Source organism: Macaca thibetana, chromosome 8, assembly GCF_024542745.1.
Source record: "Macaca thibetana thibetana isolate TM-01 chromosome 8, ASM2454274v1, whole genome shotgun sequence".
NCBI classification, from domain to species: Eukaryota; Metazoa; Chordata; class Mammalia; order Primates; family Cercopithecidae; genus Macaca; species Macaca thibetana.
The window spans coordinates 77,314,180-77,332,180 of NC_065585.1; the positions used below are offsets into that span (position 1 = coordinate 77,314,180).

Sequence of the window (18,001 nt, forward strand, 5' to 3'; positions counted from 1 at the left end):
GCGGGGGGACAAGGGGGGCGCCCGTGGGGGGCTGGGGTCGCCCGAGGCTTGCCCGAGGCCCGCGCTTCTGACCTCGGGGAGCCCTCGCGGAGCCTTCTGCTCCCTGTCTGGAGTTGATAGGAACTCGGCTGGATGTGGGGCAGAGGCAGGGTAGAGGAGGAAGGGCGGTGAGCTGGGCTTGGGAAACTCGGCCGGGCATAGGATCGCGAGGCACCTGGGTTCGAGGGATCGACTTGAGAGTGAGGATTTTGTTGGTGGTCCGTGAGGTGCGGACTGGATACCACCCTTTGTGATGAAGCAGAAGATGAGCTGTTGTTTATTAGCTTGGAAATTGAGGTGGGGCCGGTATGTCAAGATTGGGCGTGGGAAATGTTCTATATCATAATTATCAATAACTTTTTCGTTTAGCGAGGTACTTTGGGGAGATAGGCTGCTGAAGTTGTTTCCTTGTTGACAGTCTTGAGAAGGGGTTCACAAGAGGTGCAGCCGGTTCTGACATCTCTCCGCCTCTGCCACAGGAAAAACATAGAGTAATATTGTATCTGACTGGGCTGACCTGGAAGAACAAGTCCAGTGGTTAAGGGGTGGGGGTGGCGGCGTGAAAGCAGGGAAGCAAAGAACCTTTAGATAAAATGGCTTTAGGTGACAAGGGAAGGGAGGGTTTGAAATGAGGAAAATGAAAAAGACAATGACACCCACTAGCCACATGTCTGGACAGTGGCAGCTGCTCTCAAGCTTGAATTGTGATTTATAGTTCAGATGGAAGAGATCTAGTGTAATGAAGCCCGCAGCAGGGAAAATCTAAACAATACCTCCTACCTATGAGGTTAGGCAGATAAGGAATAGTTAAAGGGGGAACATTGTTAGATCTATTGCATCCATCAAAGATGAAATCGTTTGAGAGACCATTTAACACAAAGATGCATTCCTAATGCTTACACTTTATAGCACTGGAAATACACTAAGTCAAATTGGCAAGAAAAGGAAGCTTGCTAAATAGGCTTTGGAAAAAAGCCTTCTTGAAAGGGAGAAAATCCACAATAAAGTATGCTAAAGTTAAGGAGTCAAGACAACTTAAAATTAGTTTTTAATTATCAAAATAAGTAGAAGACTACTATTTAATTTGCTGTGATATACCGTAGTTTTTTTTCCCCTAGATCGTTAAAATTGGTAATATGGAAAACGTCAAAGAAATTTCATCTTAAAAAATTTGAGTGTGTAGTATAAGGGGCTTAAGTTTATTTTTTCACCTTATTCATCGACTTGAAGTTTGCATTTTGTTATTTTTGTTGGTAACAAAAGACTGTTCCCCGTGTATGAGAAGACCGTTGTCTAGTGGCAGAAACTGTATTTATATCTAGATCCTGAAAGGAATAATTAAATTGGGGTGGGACTGGGGAGAAAGTGATTTTAGAATTTTTAAAATAATTGTTATATGTAGGTTTATAAATTACTTGAAGATGAAAGAACTTTAGAGAGATTCAAATTAAAGTTTAAAATTTTTGTTTGTTGAGACAGGGGCTTGCTTTGTCACCCAGACTGAAGCACAGTGGCACAATCAGGGCTTACTGCCACCTCAAACTCCTAGGATCAGGCATTCCTCCTGCCTCAGCCTCCCAAGTAATTGGGGCTTCAGGCACACCGCCACACCTGGCTAATTTTTTTTTTTTTTTGGGTGGAGATGGTGGTCTCTCTATATTGCCCAGGTTGGTCTCCAAGTCTGGGCTCAAGAGACCTCCCACCTTAGCCTCCCAAAGTGCTGGGTTTATAGGTGTGAGCTACCTCTCCTGGCCTTAATTTTTTATAATTCAGATTTTTCATGTTACAACATATTTTTAATACATTAAATTGTAAGTATCAAACTGAAGAAATGGAGTGTGTTGTGTGTATGTATATATTTTCCTTCTCCAAAATGGTAACATAAATAAGCATATTTTAATGGAGAGCCTACTGGAATGAGAGTCAGAGATCCTATATTTAAATCCCAGTTGTGTTACGTCGTTGTATTTAGCAAGTCCCTGGGCCTTAAGTTTTCTGTAAAATTAGGGTATTGAACTTAATGATTGTATGGTCACATCTCCTCTAATGTGCCATGAATGTGATTGCACTGTCCTGTTAACTCATGCATTGGGTATTCCCTACCACTCATGAGCATCATCTTTAGAGGGCCTATGTAGGGCTCTAAATGGTCCTTGCCATTTCTGGAGGTAGGGATTACTTGATATGTGTGCCAACTGTAGCAGGGTTGTCTATTCCAGATTTTGCCAGTTTTTACTTTTTTGTCCCTTCTGTATACTCAGTAGAAGCTTGTTATGAGGAATGTGACTATCCAGGGAGGGGCTAGGCATCACAGTACTTTATTTACTTGAGATGTATAAGGCATTTTTTCCCACATTTCACAAAGTTACATTTAGCCTCCGACAAAGCAAAATCTCAGTAATCTCATGGTAGCTAATCCCTGGTGAACTTTGTTTCTTCCCTTGCAGTCTATCTACATCACCACCCAAACATAAATTGGGAGGGATAACTCATTTTGTAAAGTATGTCTTGCAGGAAGATGGTATGCCCACAAATATATTGTCCTTGAAAACCATTTGAGACTTATCTTCTCCACTTCACTAGTGAGACCTGGGCCAGGCCCACTTTGGTCTGTTGGTAATCTGTGTGGGCATCAAGCAGGATGGGAAAGCAAACTGAAAAGGCCTGATTTAGTCCTCTCGTGTCTATAGATTGTGAGTGGGTGGGTGTTGGATGGTGGAGATACAGAGGTCATTTTGTGGGTGGTGTTATAACCCTTCTAAATACCCACATGTCTGTCTTCCTTCTTTCCCCAGATATTTATTGAGCATACAGCTGAAGGGAGATGGACAGTAAACAGGAAAATACATAGTATGTCAGACTTTTAATCCTTTTTTGTTTGAAAATCATTGTATTGGCATGTGAGTAGATTTCAGAGTATTGCCATTCAAAATTAATTCAGCTACCTTTTAACATGGCCAATTATAGATGGATTTTCTGTAAACTGTACTCATGAAATTACAGCTTATCGTGTATTCTTAAAACTTTTTTTGCAAAAAAGTATAACTTATGAAACAGCATCTAGGTTGGGGAGATTTTACTTCATTAAAACAGAATCCATTCTCAAAGACACTATATCAAGGAACTTTTATCTTCACAGAAAGAAAAATAAACTTTTAAAGGGATGCAGAGTTAATGTAAAACGTTTTTCAGATTTTCTTATGTCAAACTTTATTTTGAAGTAAAGAATGGTTAAAAAAGAAATAATCCCCGCCCCCCCCCCCCCAACAGTTAAAACTGGTGTGAAGGCCACAGGTCCAGGAACAGCTCCAGGTTGCCCTCTTTTGGTACCTGCCCTACTACAGCTCTCTGCAGAGAGAGGGAGTCTAGGCTGCCCTAGCTTAGCCTGATCCATTCCTGCTCTCGAGAATCCTGACTTAAAAATAGTCTGGCCATCTGCTGGCAGATGAGACAACAGCTGAGCTATTTTTAGTTTCAAAGAATTTAGGATTGTTGTGGGATTGGGCTTGAAGGTAGCATTGTTTATCTGCTAGGGAGGGTGCAGTTGGCACTTATTCCAGTAAGGCCTCTAAGTTTCAGGAGTTTCTTTTATGTTAGGATTGTGACTAGTTCAACTTACGCTTTCTAACATCGAATATCTATGAAGATACTCTGCAAATATTAGGATGAAAGAGTTCAAGTTTGGAAACTGGCACTGATACAAAATAAGAGTGGAAGAGGTGAAGAGCTGACCAGAAGAAGGTTTTAAAGGGAAAGGGGAGGCATATACTGGCAGTGACTAGGGTGGGTTCCCAGGAGGTATATGGGAAAATAATGGAGACAGAATTGTTAGGGAAGTAATTTTTGCATCAGACAGGGTATGAATTTATATTGTTCATATTATAAAGTGATCCTGTTGACTTAGTTTTCTTATATAAGAGTCTATTACCTATAATTATAGTTTCATCCTGAAATATAATATTGAGACTCAAACTTTTCAGAACTTGCTTCCTTCTGCCCCTTTAATCCCACCCTTATTTTTGTTGGTGGTGTTATAAAAAAGATATGTGGGTGGAGGGGAAATTACCTGAATGCTTTGGGCTCTGCGTTTATGCTACTTTTGGTAACTGTTAATTTTCATCACTCTTCACCATTTATGAAAAAAATGATTTATCCCCAAACAATATCCTGTGAATACCTTAGTTTAAAATATTTTAAACATCAGTGAACACCTTAATTATAATTTAAATCCATTAACAAATCTCTGTTTAAGCCTTCTTTGATATCTAAAGTAAAAAGTGTTTTCAGTAAGCCAAGCTACCTGAATTTTTGAGATGGGTAGAAGACTATAATTAATGACATAACTGAAAGATTGATCCTATTTGCATTTGTTCTTTTCTTTCACATTTCAGATTTGTTTTTAGGACATTTGCTCCAGAATAGTGTTGAATAAAATAAATGTTGTAGACTACAAGTTCTTAGAGAAGCTCTTTGAAGAAAATAAGTTTGGGTTGAAAAAATAAGTTTGGATTACAGTGTATAATCTGTTTCCATTTGGGAAATTTATAATGCACATGAACGTAGTTAAGATTCTGAAAAGTCCTCCAAGAAAGACACCTGCTGAATTTTGTTTAATGAAGATTTTCCTGAATGTATGTGATCCTTTTTCTTTGGTTTTTTTGGTTTTTTTTGAGACGGAGTCTCGCTCTGTCGCCCAGGCTGGAGTGCAGTGGCCGGATCTCAGCTCACTGCAAGCTCCGCCTCCTGGGTTCACGCCATTCTCCTGCCTCAGCCTCCCGAGTAGCTGGGACCACAGGCGCCCGCCACCTCGCCCGGCTAGTTTTTTGTATTTTTTTAGTAGAGACGGGGTTTCACCGTGTTAGCCAGGATGGTCTCGATCTCCTGACCTCGTGATCCGCCCGTCTCGGCCTCCCAAAGTGCTGGGATTACAGGCTTGAGCCACCGCGCCCAGCCTGTGATCCTTTTTCATTGTCTGCTAACTCAGTTAACTCCTGTAGGATATGTTGTTCCTTGGAACTTACTTTGGTACACTGGGGAAAGAAGGGCAAGTACAATAACCCTAACTACTGGTGAAACCATCTTCCAGAGAGGTTTGGGGAAACCAGTACACAAACCTGTGTTTCTGTAAACACAGGTTTGGGGAAAGCAGTAGATGTGTTGATAGTGTGGGAAGGAGAAGCAAGTATGAAATAAGGAGCAGGAGAAATATCGACATCAGAGGACTATTTGCTGACTAGCTTTCTTTCCCACCCCATCTAGGGGCAGGTAACTCATTTGTATCTCCTGTTAAGGTTTAACTAAGAGAGAAAATTGTGAATGGGAAATCATTTGGGGAAATATTTGTCATAATATTCCTCACATAATGGAGGAAGGATATTTGAAAAGGGAAAAATATACTTGAGTAAGTTATTGTTGTCATTCCAAACTAGGTATATATTTCAATCAGGTATTTGTTGAACTCCTCTTATGTGCTGGGTATACAGCAGTGAACCAAACATGCTTTCATAGAACACACATTCTAGTAGGGTGAGGGTGATAGTAACGACCTTATATCATCAGAAGAAAGAGTTCAGAAGGTTAAAGGGAAAAGGGTGGGAGTGCTGATTTAGTTAGAGTTGTCAGGAAAGTCCTATCTGTGAGATGACATTTGAGCAGAGAAGTGACAAAAGTGAGGGATTTAGTCTTTCAGACTAAATGAAATAGAAACAGGGGAAACAGCAAGATGGTTGTGTGCTTGGTGTGTTTCAGGATGCAAGGAGGCTTGTGTGGCTGGGAGAGAGAGGGGGAAAGATAGGACGGGGAGGGCAGATTTGGGATTTTAGTGACAGCATGTTTATATTTTTAAAGGCTCACTGTGGCCAGAGACCATGGGGACTTAGACTAGGTTGGTGGTAGTGGAAAGAGTGATAATTGTGTGCAGTTAGAATATATTTTGGAATCCACAGGATTTGCTGATGGGTTGGTTGACAGAGGGGATGGCATCCAGTCTTGTAACCAGAGCTTCAGGGTAGGGAAGATGGCATTCACCTCAATGGGGAACACTAGGATAGAAAAAGCCTTTGGGAAATAGGTTTTTATATAGTAAAATATTTTCATCCTGCCTTTTATATGTATTTAAAATGTTTTAATGATAGAGTTTTCTGATGATAGGATATTTTGTACTGAGAATAACACAAAATAATTTCAATTTTGTTTTGTCGATTTTTTTTTTTGAGACGGAGTCACGCTCTGTCACCCAGGCTGGAGTGTAGTGGCGCGATCCTGGCTCACTGCAAGCTCCGCCTCCTGAGTTCATGCTATTCTCCTGCCTCTCAGCCTCTCCAGTAGCGCCACCACGCCCGGCTGATTTTTTTTTTTTGTATTTTTAGTAGAAACGGGGTTTCACTGTGTTAGCCAGGATGGTCTCGATCTCCTGACCTCGTGATCTGCCCGCCTGGCTTCCCAAAGTGCTGGGATTACAGGCGTGAGCCATCACGCCCAGCCTGTCTTGTCAGGTTTTTTGCAGGGAGGTTTTTTACCAAAGAAATGAGCCTTTCACTTGTCTGGTTCTTTTCCTGGAATAGGAACTTTGTGGATGTAATTAGTGAAAGACCTTGAGGTGAAATTGAGATCCTCAACTTAGGGTCTTATTAGGTGGGCCCTAAATCCAGTGAATGGTGTCCTTGTAAGAAAGAGGAGGGATTCTTCCCTGGAGCCTTTGGATGTAGCATAGCTCTGCTGCGACCTTGATTTTAGATTTTGGGCCACCAGAACTATGAGAGGAAATTTCTGTTGTTTTAAGCCACCAAATTTATGGTAATTTGTTAAGGCAGCCTTAGGAAATGAATGCAAGTTCCCTTTTTATCCTAACTTTTCAGACCCATTTTGATTTCTTATTCAACTTTCCACTTATAGAGTCTACTATATGTATGTTTACACAATACAATCCTGTCTTTGGCTCGTCTCTGATTGTTTCATGAATCTAGAAAGCAGTTATTCTGAGGCTTTAGTGTGTCATAAGTAGAGGCTCTTGAAAAGCTTCTTAAAAGGTCTGAGCTCAGGTATTCAAAAGTATTTAAAAAGTTTTGTGTTCTACTTTTGATTATTTTGTTTTGCTTAGACTTGATATAACTAAATTTGTTTATTAACATATAACTAAATTTGTTTATAACCTATGTTATCTTTTCATTCAGAAAAGTCTTTGAAAATCTTTAAAATGGCTGGGTGCGGTGGCTCACGCCTGTAATCCCAGCACTTTGGGAGGCTGAGGCGGGTGGATCATGAGGTCAGGCATTCGAGACCAGCCTGGCCAACATAGTGAAACTCTGTCTCTACTAAAAATACAAAAAGTTAGCTGGGCGTGGTGGTGGTGGGCGACTATAATCCCAGCTACTTAGGAGGCTGAGGCAGGAGAATGGCTTGAACCTGGAAGGCAGAGGTTGCAGTGAGCCAAGATGGTGCCACTGCACTCCAGCCAGGACAACAGTGTGAGACTCTGTCTCAAAAAAAAAAAAAAAGAAAAAATCTTTAAAATATTTCATATTACCACTGGCAGTGTCTTTAGGAAACTCCATGTGAGGCTATTAATTTTTCTTAACAAAAATGTGTGCACTGAGGCTTCATTTAATCAGCTGTTTAACAATCCTCATTTGTCAGAACTTTGCTAAGAAATGAAATAATAAAAATAGAAGCAAAGTACATATCATGAAGGCCAAGTACTTTATATAGAAGAGAATCTCTATGACTTTTAGTCTGTATACTTTTATAATTCCAGTAAGTTTGGGAATTTGGTATTTTTTATAAACGAATCCTTCAAATCATTTTCAAAAGTGCAAGTACAACAATAAAAATTTACTGTGATACAGGGCTGGGCGCAGTGGCTCACGCCTGTAATCCCAGCACTTTGGGAGGCCGAGGTGGGTGGATCATGAGGTCAGGAGATTGAGACCATCCTGGCTAACACAGTGAAACCCTGTCTCTACTAAAAATACAAAAAATGAGCCAGGTGTGGTGATGGGCGCCTGTAGTCCCAGCTACTTGGGAGGCTGAGGCAGGAGAATGATGTGAACCCGAGAGGCACAGCTTGCAGTGAGCAGAGATTGCTCCACTGCACTCCAGCCTGGGCGACAGAGTAAGACTCTGTCTCAAAAAAAAAAAAAACATTTTTACCGTAATACTCTTAGCTGGAGATAACCACTGTTAACTTTTTGAAAAACAACTTTCTGATGAATGATTTACATACTATAGTATTTACTTTTTTTGAGTGGAATGATTTTTGGTAAATTTACTGAATTACGCAGCCATCAGCATTAAATCCAGTTTTAGAACATTTCCATTACTTCAGTAAGATCCGTAGTGCCCTTGTTGTCATCCCTAGCTTCAGGCATTCAGTAATCTATTTTCTGTTTTTAGAGTTGCATTTTCTGGACATTTCATGAAATGCAGTTATACACAGGTGGTCGTTAGTGTCTGGTTTCTTTCGGTATGTTTTTGAGGTTCATTCATGAAGTTTGTATCCACACTTCATTTCCTTTTATTGATGAAAAGCATTCCATTGTTTAGATATCCTATATTTTGCTTATCCATTGACCAGTTGATGGATATTTGGGTTGAATGAATAATACTGCCACTAATATTTGTGTGTAAGTCTTTGTGTGGACATAAACTTTTATTTCTTCTAGGTAGACAAACTGGGAAGGGAATTGGTGGGCCGCATGATAAATTTATGTTTAACTTTTCAAGAAACTTTTTAAGAAACTGCTAAATTCTTTTCCAAAGTGCCTGCACCATCTTACATACCCACCGGCAGTGTATGAGGCTTCCCGTTTCTCCAAATTCTCACCAATATTTGTTACTGCCTTTTTATTTTTAACCATCCTAGTTGTTATAATGAAGTGTTACTTCATTGAAACACTGTTAACTTTTTGAAGTACAGATTAAATATCGGAAATGCTTGGGATCAAAAATGTTTTCAATTTTGGGTTTTTTTGGATTTTGGAATATTTGCATATACATAATGAAATATCTTGGGGATGAGATTGAAGTCTAAACACAGAATTCACTTATGTTTCACATACACCTTATAAACGTAATCCAAAGGTAATTCTATGCACTGTTTTTTTTTTTTTTTTTTTTTTTGGAGATGGAGTTTAGCTCTTGTTGCTCAGGCTTGAGTGCAATGGTGCGATCTCAGCTCACTGCAACTTCCACTTCCCAGGTTCAAGTGATTCTCCTGTCTCAGCCTCCCAAGTAACTGGGATTACAGGCATGCACCACCATGCTCAGCTAATTTTGTATTTTTGGTAGAGAGGGGATTTGCCATGTTGGCCACTCTGGTTTCAAACTCTGACCTCAGTTGATCCACTGGCCTTGGCCTCCCACAGTGCTGGGATTACAGGCATGAGCCACTGCGCCTGGTCTTATGCACTGTTCTTAATTTTGTGCGTGAAACAAAATTGTTTGTTTGTTTGTTTGTTTTGAGATGGAGTCTCGCTCTGTCGTCCAGGCTGGAGTGCAGTGGCTTGATCTCCCTTCACTGCAAGCTCCGCCGCCTCCCGGTTCACGCCATTCGCCTGCCTCAGCCTCCCGAGAAGCTGGGACTACAGGCGCCTGCCACCACGCCTGGCTAATTTTTTTTGTATTTTTAGTAGAAACAGGGTTTCACTGTGTTTGCCAGGATGGTCTCCATCTCCTGACCTCGTGATCCGCCCGCATCGGCCTCCCAAAGTGCTGGGATTACAGGTGTGAGCCACCGTGCCTGGCTGAAACAAAATTTTGACTGTCTTTTGACTGTGACCCATCACATGAGATCAGATTTGGAATTTTTTTCACTTCTGGCTTCATGTCAGTTCTCAAAAAGTTTCAGATTTTGGAATATTTCAGATTAGGAATGCTCAACCTGTATTTTTCCCAGACTTCATTCTCCACACACATACACAGGAGCATGGACATGGACAAGCATATTCTTCAAAAAATTGAGCAGCCAGATGTGGTGGCTCACACCTGTAATCCCAGCACTTAAGGAGGCCAAGGCAGGGAGATCACTTGAGCCCAGGATTTTGATACAAACCTGGGTAACATGGCTAAACCCTGTGTCTACAAAAAAATACTAAAAAAAAAAAAAAAAAAAAATTACTGGGTGTGGTGGTGTGCACCAGCTACTTGGGAGGATGAGGTGGCCCGGGAGGTTGAGGCTGCAGTGAGCTGTGATCACACCACTGCACTCTAGCCTGGGTGACAGAGTGAGACTCTGTTTCAAAAAAAAAAAAAGAAAGAAAAAAAAGCCTGCCATGGTGGCTCGTGCTTGTAGTGTCAGCACTTTGGGTGGCTGAGGTGGGTGGATCATGAGGTCAAGAGATCGAGACCATCCTGGCCAACATGGTGAAACGCTGTCTCTACGAAAAATACAAAAATTGGCTGGCCTTGGTGGTGTATGCCTATAGTCCCAGCTGCTCGGATGGCTGAGGCAGGAGAATCACTTGATCCCGGGAGGTGGAGGTTGCGGTGAAGCCGAGATTGCGCCACTGCACTCCAGCCTGGCAACAGAGTGAGACTATGTCTCAAAAAAAGAAAAAAAAAAACTATTTAATTTTTAAGGCATTCATAGGGGGAAAAAGAATAGCTAACATTTATTGAGTGTTTAGTGTATGCCAGGTTCTGTGCCAGTTGAATACTTCATTGACTTCATCTCAGTTAGTCCTCAGAATAACCCTATATGCTTAGGTTCTATTGTTACCTGCATTTTGCAAATGAAGAAAATGAGTTTGTGTTTGGCAGAGTTGGAATACGACCTTAGAGCCTACATAGTCATCTTGGGAGTTGTGTTGCGCTCTGCTTTTTGGCCTAATGTGGCAATCCTGTCCTGCACCCTTAATCACAGTACTATATGTTTGTAAGTAACAATACAAAAAGGAAAAGAAGGGCGACTGTGGAAAGAAAGGCACTGTCAAGAAGAGAAAAAGGGCCATACACTGAATAGACATAGAAATAACAGCAATACAGGAAAATATTGCTGTGTACATTTCAGTGAATCTCCAGGGTGAATGTTCATGTGTTCATCATGGGATCCTCAAATCTGTCGTGTACAATATAATTTTAATTCTCTTTTCTGCTTAAGAAGTCAGACAAATTTGTGTGTATGTATCTTCTTTTTTTTTTTTTTTTTTTTTTTTTTTTTTTTGAGACGGAGTCTCGCTCTGTCGCCCAGGCTGGAGTGCAGTGGCGCGATCTCGGCTCACTGGAAGCTCCGCCTCCCGGGTTCACGCCATTCTCCTGCCTCAGCCTCCTGAGTAGCTGGGACTACAGGCGCCCACAACCGCGCCCGGCTAATTTTTTGTATTTTTAGTAGAGACGGGGTTTCACCGTGGTCTCGATCTCCTGACCTTGTGATCCGCCCGCCTCGGCCTCCCAAAGTGCTGGGATTACAGGCGTGAGCCACCGCGCCCGGCAGTGTGTATGTATCTTCTAAGATTTAATTTTAAAGTAAAGTGTCAGTAATTTAAGCTATTTGGAAATTTAATGTGCCCTGTAACACCTCCCAGGGATTCGGGATAGGCTAGCTTTTATTGTGCTTCTATGCCTAACCCTTTAAAACTACTCTCATTTGCTTTTTATATTAATATTTTGTAATATTTCAAATCATTTTAAGAATTGATATAAGAACAAAATCTTATTAAAATATCGTTTTGTGAAATTACCAATAAGACTTTATCTGAAAATAACTAGTTGTAAATCTCAGTGACTTCATCTGTAAGTATGTAAATATAATTACTGTGTTACTGTCATGATTTTCTGTTATCTAGTCAATATTTCATGTGCATTTTCTATATATCTATGTTGTCTTCCTACCTAGCATTTTAACAGTGTGTCATTTGTTTAAATATTTTTGAGTTTGGGGACATGTTACATTTAAGTTTTGCTACACAGATTTTTTTTTTTTTTAACTAATCCCTTGCAGAATTTGGTTAGTGTTTGTTATATATGCAGAACTGTTTAAAATAAACTCTTAAGGTTTTGATTGTTGGGTTAGAGTGTGGTCATTCATGACTGTTCCTTAAGGCAAGGTTGCCATACTTAATATACCTGTGTTAGGTGCAAATAAACAACAGAGCACTGAGGACAAGACAGAGAATTTGCTGTTGTTAGATTTATTGGTTTTGATCAGTGTTTTATCACTTCACCTTTCCTTTGCATTTTTTTTTTTTCTGTTCTAAGAGTGAAAAACAAAGACATAAAAATTCCTGTTTATAGTTAGGATATCTGTACTTTCATTTTCTATGAATTTGATATTTTTCATCCTTTTTTTCTTGAGGGTTATTAGGGTATATCTGTTTGAGCTACTGTAACAATACTGTAAACTGGGTGGCTTATGGACAACAGAAATTTATTTCTCACAGTTCTTTATTTCTCACTGTGAATTCAAAGATCACTGTGCTGACAGATTCCATATCTGGTGATAGCTGGTTCCTTATAGACAGTACCTTCTAGTTGTGTTGTCACAAAGTAGAAGAGTGAAATACACCTCTTATAAGGGCACTAATTCCATTCATGACTGCTCCACCCTTATGACCTAGTCACCTCCTGAAGGCCCCGCCTCTTAATTCCATCACACTGGGAATCAAGTTTCAACATGATTTTTTGGGAGGACACAAACATTCAGACCATAGCAGGGTATATAATATGAAGTATGTATTTTAAAAGTTCATTTTGTTTCCCTGAATTGATGGGTGTTTTAATAGCAGTTACTAAGTAATTTTAAAACATCACATCATATTCCATCAGTCATTTTCAATTTATATTCGTATAGTACTTAATGTGGTATCTGGTAAGATTGACTAGTCTTCATTGTTTCTTAATTTTTTAAAAATAATATTACTTCTTTTTCCAAATAACAAGGATTTTCTTTTAAGTTTTCTAATGCTCGTTCTTAACATCTTATTAACATGTTAATCAGATTTTCTTGCCTTCTATTCTTATACATCAGCTAAAGAGTGTTAATAGTCTGGAAGAAGTTGATTATTTTGTTTCATCCAATTTATTGGGTCCTCATGCTTCCATTCCCTAAGTTTTACTTCTTACCTGATAATTGAGAATGTGTTTGTTTAATGCAGTGTCAGAAAGCAACAATGTTTAATGCAGTGACAAGCAAAGCTTATGTGTAATTTCTAATGTGCTTTGTTTGATCTTTAGAAATGAGAATGGAACCATGTGCATCTTCTGCAAAGGTGAAGAGTAAAAATAAGGTGTAGGTTGTTTGATACCAGTTAATAGTCAGTAATTAAGATTTTATAATATACATCGGTGTCCAAAAAATGAGTTTTTACAATTATCAGAGAAAAATTTTTTATAGTAAGTAACAGCTCTGTGTCTATAGTTATCTTGCTAGAAGATACAAAGGGAGAAATAAAGTTATGTTATTAGAATGTGTTTTTTTACTAACTGCAATGATGAATCTGTGTGTTTGAATAAATGAAGTGAAGGTATTTTATTCTTTTTGTTTCCACCCTCAATCCCCATTTTTATGGCTGTTACAGAAGATTCCTTGAGTGGTAAAGTAGAAGGAAAGGTACTTTTGTTTGTAATGTGTACACATTTTTTCCTTAAAAAGTCAATGAGTATGCCAACATATACTCTCTTAAACTTGTGTGTATGGCTACCTTCATTGAATTACTTTCCTTATGAAATAGTTAAATATTTCTCAATTCTTAATTTTCTTTTACATTTCAAAAAACACCCTTTAGTAGGTAATTAATATGCAAAATTATGGTTTCTCTAAGAAAATGTTAGGTTCTCAAAATTATCACTGTTATAGTTCTTTTTGTTTGATGGCTTTTTCTTGGTTTGAATGAAAAATGTCTTTAAGAAAGGTTTGCTAATCTTTTTCCGTTTTATCACTAAGTTAAAATCATATTTATTTTTACTAAGTAGTTTTCAGTTTTGTGTTATTAAATTGAATAGCCATTGTTTTTTTTTAGCACTCCCCTAAATGGTTTCTGCCAATTCAGTCTCATTGAAACTTTCTATCCTTAACATTTGTAAAAATAATATAATCTTTCATTAATAGCAAATAAGAAGCTTTGTTTGGTTTTGCTGCTCATGCATGCCTAATGCTGTTCTGTGTAATTAAGATATATCTCACCAGTTGGTTTGACTAAAACTTCTTAATGTAAAGGTTTTATTGATTTAGTAAACTAATGTCCCTAAATATTTTGTCTAAGATAGTCACTATTAATAATGTGGTGTTTCAGAAAGTGTTTAAGAAAACAAAAATTTTTTTTTGAGTTTGGAAATTAAATATTCTTAAGAATATTTGCTTTTTTTCTAGCTCTTTCCTTTTTTTATATATATTCTTCTTATTTATTTATTTATTTATTTAGACGGAATCTCGCTTTGTCGCCCAGGTTGGAGTGCCATGGTGCAACCTCGGCTCACTGCAAGCTCCGCCTCCTGGGTTCACGCCATTCTCCTGCCTCAGCCTCCCGAGTAGCTGGGACTACAGGCGCCTACCACCACGCCCGGCTAATTTTTTGTATTTTTAGTAGAGACAGGGTTTCTTTTTTTTTTTTTTTTTTTTTTTTTTTTTGAGACGGAGTCTCGCTGTGTCTCCCAGGCTGGAGTGCAGTGGTGCCATTTCGACTCATGGCAACCTCTGCCTCTTGAGTTCACGTGATTCTCCTGTCTCAGACTCCCAGGTAGCTGGGATTACAGGCGCATGCCACCATGCCTGGCTAATTTTTGTATTTTTAGTGAAGATGGGGTTTCACCATGTTGGCCAGGCTGGTCTCGAGCTCCTGATCTCGTGATCTGCCTGCCTCGATCTTCCAAAGTCCTAGGATTATACAGGCGTGAGCTACTGCGCCTGGCCCTGAATTTTTTATTTTAAAAATTACCACAGTATTTCCATTCCTTTTTTTGACCCATTTACGTTAATTTCCTACCTGATTCTCCTTTCTCCTTTTCAAACCCTCAGAATCTCTATTAGCATTGATCTATGAAAACATTCTTGATTTATAAAGACATATTTTAACTCAATTCAAACAGTTTAAAAATAATCAGAGAGTAACCTGAAATACAAATATGCATTTAGTTTACAACCCTTGATGTATCCTCACAAACGACCACTACATTGCAGAAATGAGGGAAAATTCACTACATGGTAGAACAGTAGATAGGTGGTAGTTTATTGCTAGATCCCAGAAGGAATGAAAAGCTAAAAGGAAGAGAAAGAAGAGCTAGATATGGAGGACAGGGAACATAAGCCATGTAACATATGGATAACTCGTTTTCTGAAAGATAAAACAAAAACCAGAAATTGCTGGCAAAACAATAATCAAAGATATGCTGGAGAAAACTGCACTAAAAAATACTTGTGTGTGCAAACTGCTATATTCTAGGAAGAAAAATACTCAATGTGAAAAGACTTAGAAATCTCAGTCTAGCAATATTTTTTAATATTAGTGATAAAAAATTAATCTTGTAAATATCCAGGCAAAGAAAATAAGCTTCCAGAAGAATAGTTCAGTTTGTTAAGACTGTAAAGAATCAGTAGCATCCATGGCTATTCAAGGAAAAAAAAAATTATAAGAGTTTCATCCTAGGTAAATGTAATAGGAATTTGCTGAAAATGTTAAAACAGCAACTCTGCTAATAAACATAAGCATTCTCTTTTATATCTTTTTAAAAAAAATGCCTTATCTCACCTCTCTATCATCTTTTTCCCTTGTTGCCTTCTTTATCTCCCTCATCTCTCCACCGCTTTCTCTCACCCCCTCTATTTCAAATTCTTCTAGAATATTGTTAGAAAACAATGAGAAATGTGTTACAAAGATGTATGTACAAGTGTATTCATCATTATGCTGTTTTTAATTACTAAAATATGAAAATAACTCAGGTAGTCAACAGTATAGGATTGATTAAATGATGTTAATAAAGGGAATGTTACAGAGTACTGTGTAGTGATGTGCTTGAAATACACTTATTGATATGGGAAGATGAATGATTGGAAAAAGCAGATTATATAATACTTTTCTTAGAACAAATATGTGTAGGTATACGGAGAAAAAGTGTTGCAAATACAAGACAATTCTGACATATGATCATACCAAGTAACGTGTCTTGTGGTAGAACTACAATAAAATATTTCATGGCATGGTTAGAAGAAGTGTGTCACTGGGCCAGGTGCATTGGCTTACGCCTGTAATCCCAGCACTTTGGGAGGCTGAGGTGGGTGGATCACCTGAAGTCAGGAGTTCGAGACCAACCTGGTCAACATGGTGAAGCCCCATCTCTAGTAAAAATACAAAAAATTAGCCAAGGGTGGTGGCAGGCACCAGTAATTCCAGCTACTTGGGAGGCTGAGGCAGGATAATAGCTTGAACCTGGGAGGTGAAGGTTGCAGTGAGCTGAGATCGCACCATTTGCACTCCAGCCTGGCAACAAGAGCGAAACTCTGTCTCAAAAAAAAAAAAGAAGTATGTCATCCAGGAGTCTGTATGCTGCTTCCTCAAGCATGTGGTATTTAAATGTAGAGTAAGAGGAAAAAGAAAATATACACACAAGTGTAAGTAGTGGGCTTCTTATTGAAGTAGAAAAATAAAATCAAGGAAGAAGATTGCTGACATCAAATATAGATGATTAAATAATAGTTATATTTATTTACTAGCAAGTCAACCTCGTAGTGAACACAGGAATAATTTAAATGTTTTTGATATTGCTTAGAGTATGCCTAACTAGGGTATTATAAATTGATTGTACTTTGGGCTTGATTACCCATTAGCTTGTAATAATAGGAAGGAAATTGTTTTGTTCTTCAATTCCTTTCTCACTTTGATTTCTCAAAATGAGGAAAGAATAACTGGCCTCATATAGGCTTTTGACTAGGAAATATTTATACAGTAAATCCTGACAATGTCATTGATATAGGTTCTTGGAAACTGTGACTTTAAGTGAAATGACATACAGCAGGTCCTTTAATAATATTGGTTAGTTAAACATGTCATTATAAGGTTGATTAGAAAAAAATGATTTTGTTATACATCATTTTGCTTAAAGTCACAATTTCCAAGAACAACAAGGTTAAGTGAGGACTTACTGTAATTTATGTCTTTGGTAATCTAAGTATTATATAAGAAATAAAAAGTATTTTTGAGAGAACCTCATTGTTTGCTGTTATTTTCTAAAACACAAGTCTTAGCTTCATCTCAAACTAAGCTAAGAAAGATGTATAAGGTTTCGGAAGATCTCATTTTCATGTGTGTATCCTTTAAGGCCTTCTCAACACATCCAGAAAAGGTGTGGAAAGCTAATTTAAGAATACAGGTTGTTTTAATGTCTGTAGAAAGCCCAGTGTTAACCAGTATAGATTTACTCTTGCAGATACTTGGGATCCTTTCTAAAGATGGATACCAGGTTCTTTTCAATTATATGGAAACTGCCATTTATCAGTTAGTTATTTTCCTGTGTTTCATATTTGAGTCACAAAATAGTACTGTGAGTCATAGATGTTCTTTTTCTTATATTTCTTTTTTTATTTTTTGAGATGGAGTTTCACTCTGTCGACCAGGCTGGAGTACAGTGGCATGATCTCAGCTCACTTCACCCTCCTCCTCCCAGGTTCAAGTGATACTCCCACCTCAGCCTCCTAAGTAGCTGGGACTACAGTTGTATGCCATCACGTCTGGCTAATTTTTGTATTTTTAGTAGAGAAGGGGTTTCACCATGTTGGCCAAGCTGGTCTTGAACTCCTGACCTCAAGTGATCTGCCTGCCTTGGCCTCCCAAAGTGCTGGGATTACAGGTGTGAGCCGCTGTGCCCAGCCTTTTTCTCGTATTTCATATTCATAAGTGCTTTCCTGAAATCAGCTAAAATTTGTGCTCATTCCATTATAACTTGATTAAAACTTTTTTAGTCCTGAGTAGATGCATTTCTATCTTCCTTCCCTACTTCGCCCATTGGGAAATTTCTCAAAAATCTTCCTTCATAATAA

At 38.6% G+C, this 18,001-nt stretch overlaps 1 protein-coding gene across 5 annotated transcripts in view; it reads left to right on the plus strand.

Annotated features, from left to right (window-relative positions):
- ARFGEF1 (ADP ribosylation factor guanine nucleotide exchange factor 1) overlaps positions 1–18,001 on the plus strand; it is a 147,220-nt gene that overhangs the window by 1,509 nt on the left and 127,710 nt on the right. Inside the window, exon 2 of one of the 5 annotated variants that reach the window (XM_050802011.1) lies at positions 2,835–2,889. The exons of 3 other annotated variants lie outside the window; for them this stretch is intronic. The gene's annotated coding sequence lies outside the window, so the exon portion shown is untranslated. Of the gene's footprint in view, positions 1–114; positions 2,890–18,001 lie in introns of those variants that run through there. One more of the 5 variants, XM_050802010.1, reaches the window with a different exon arrangement.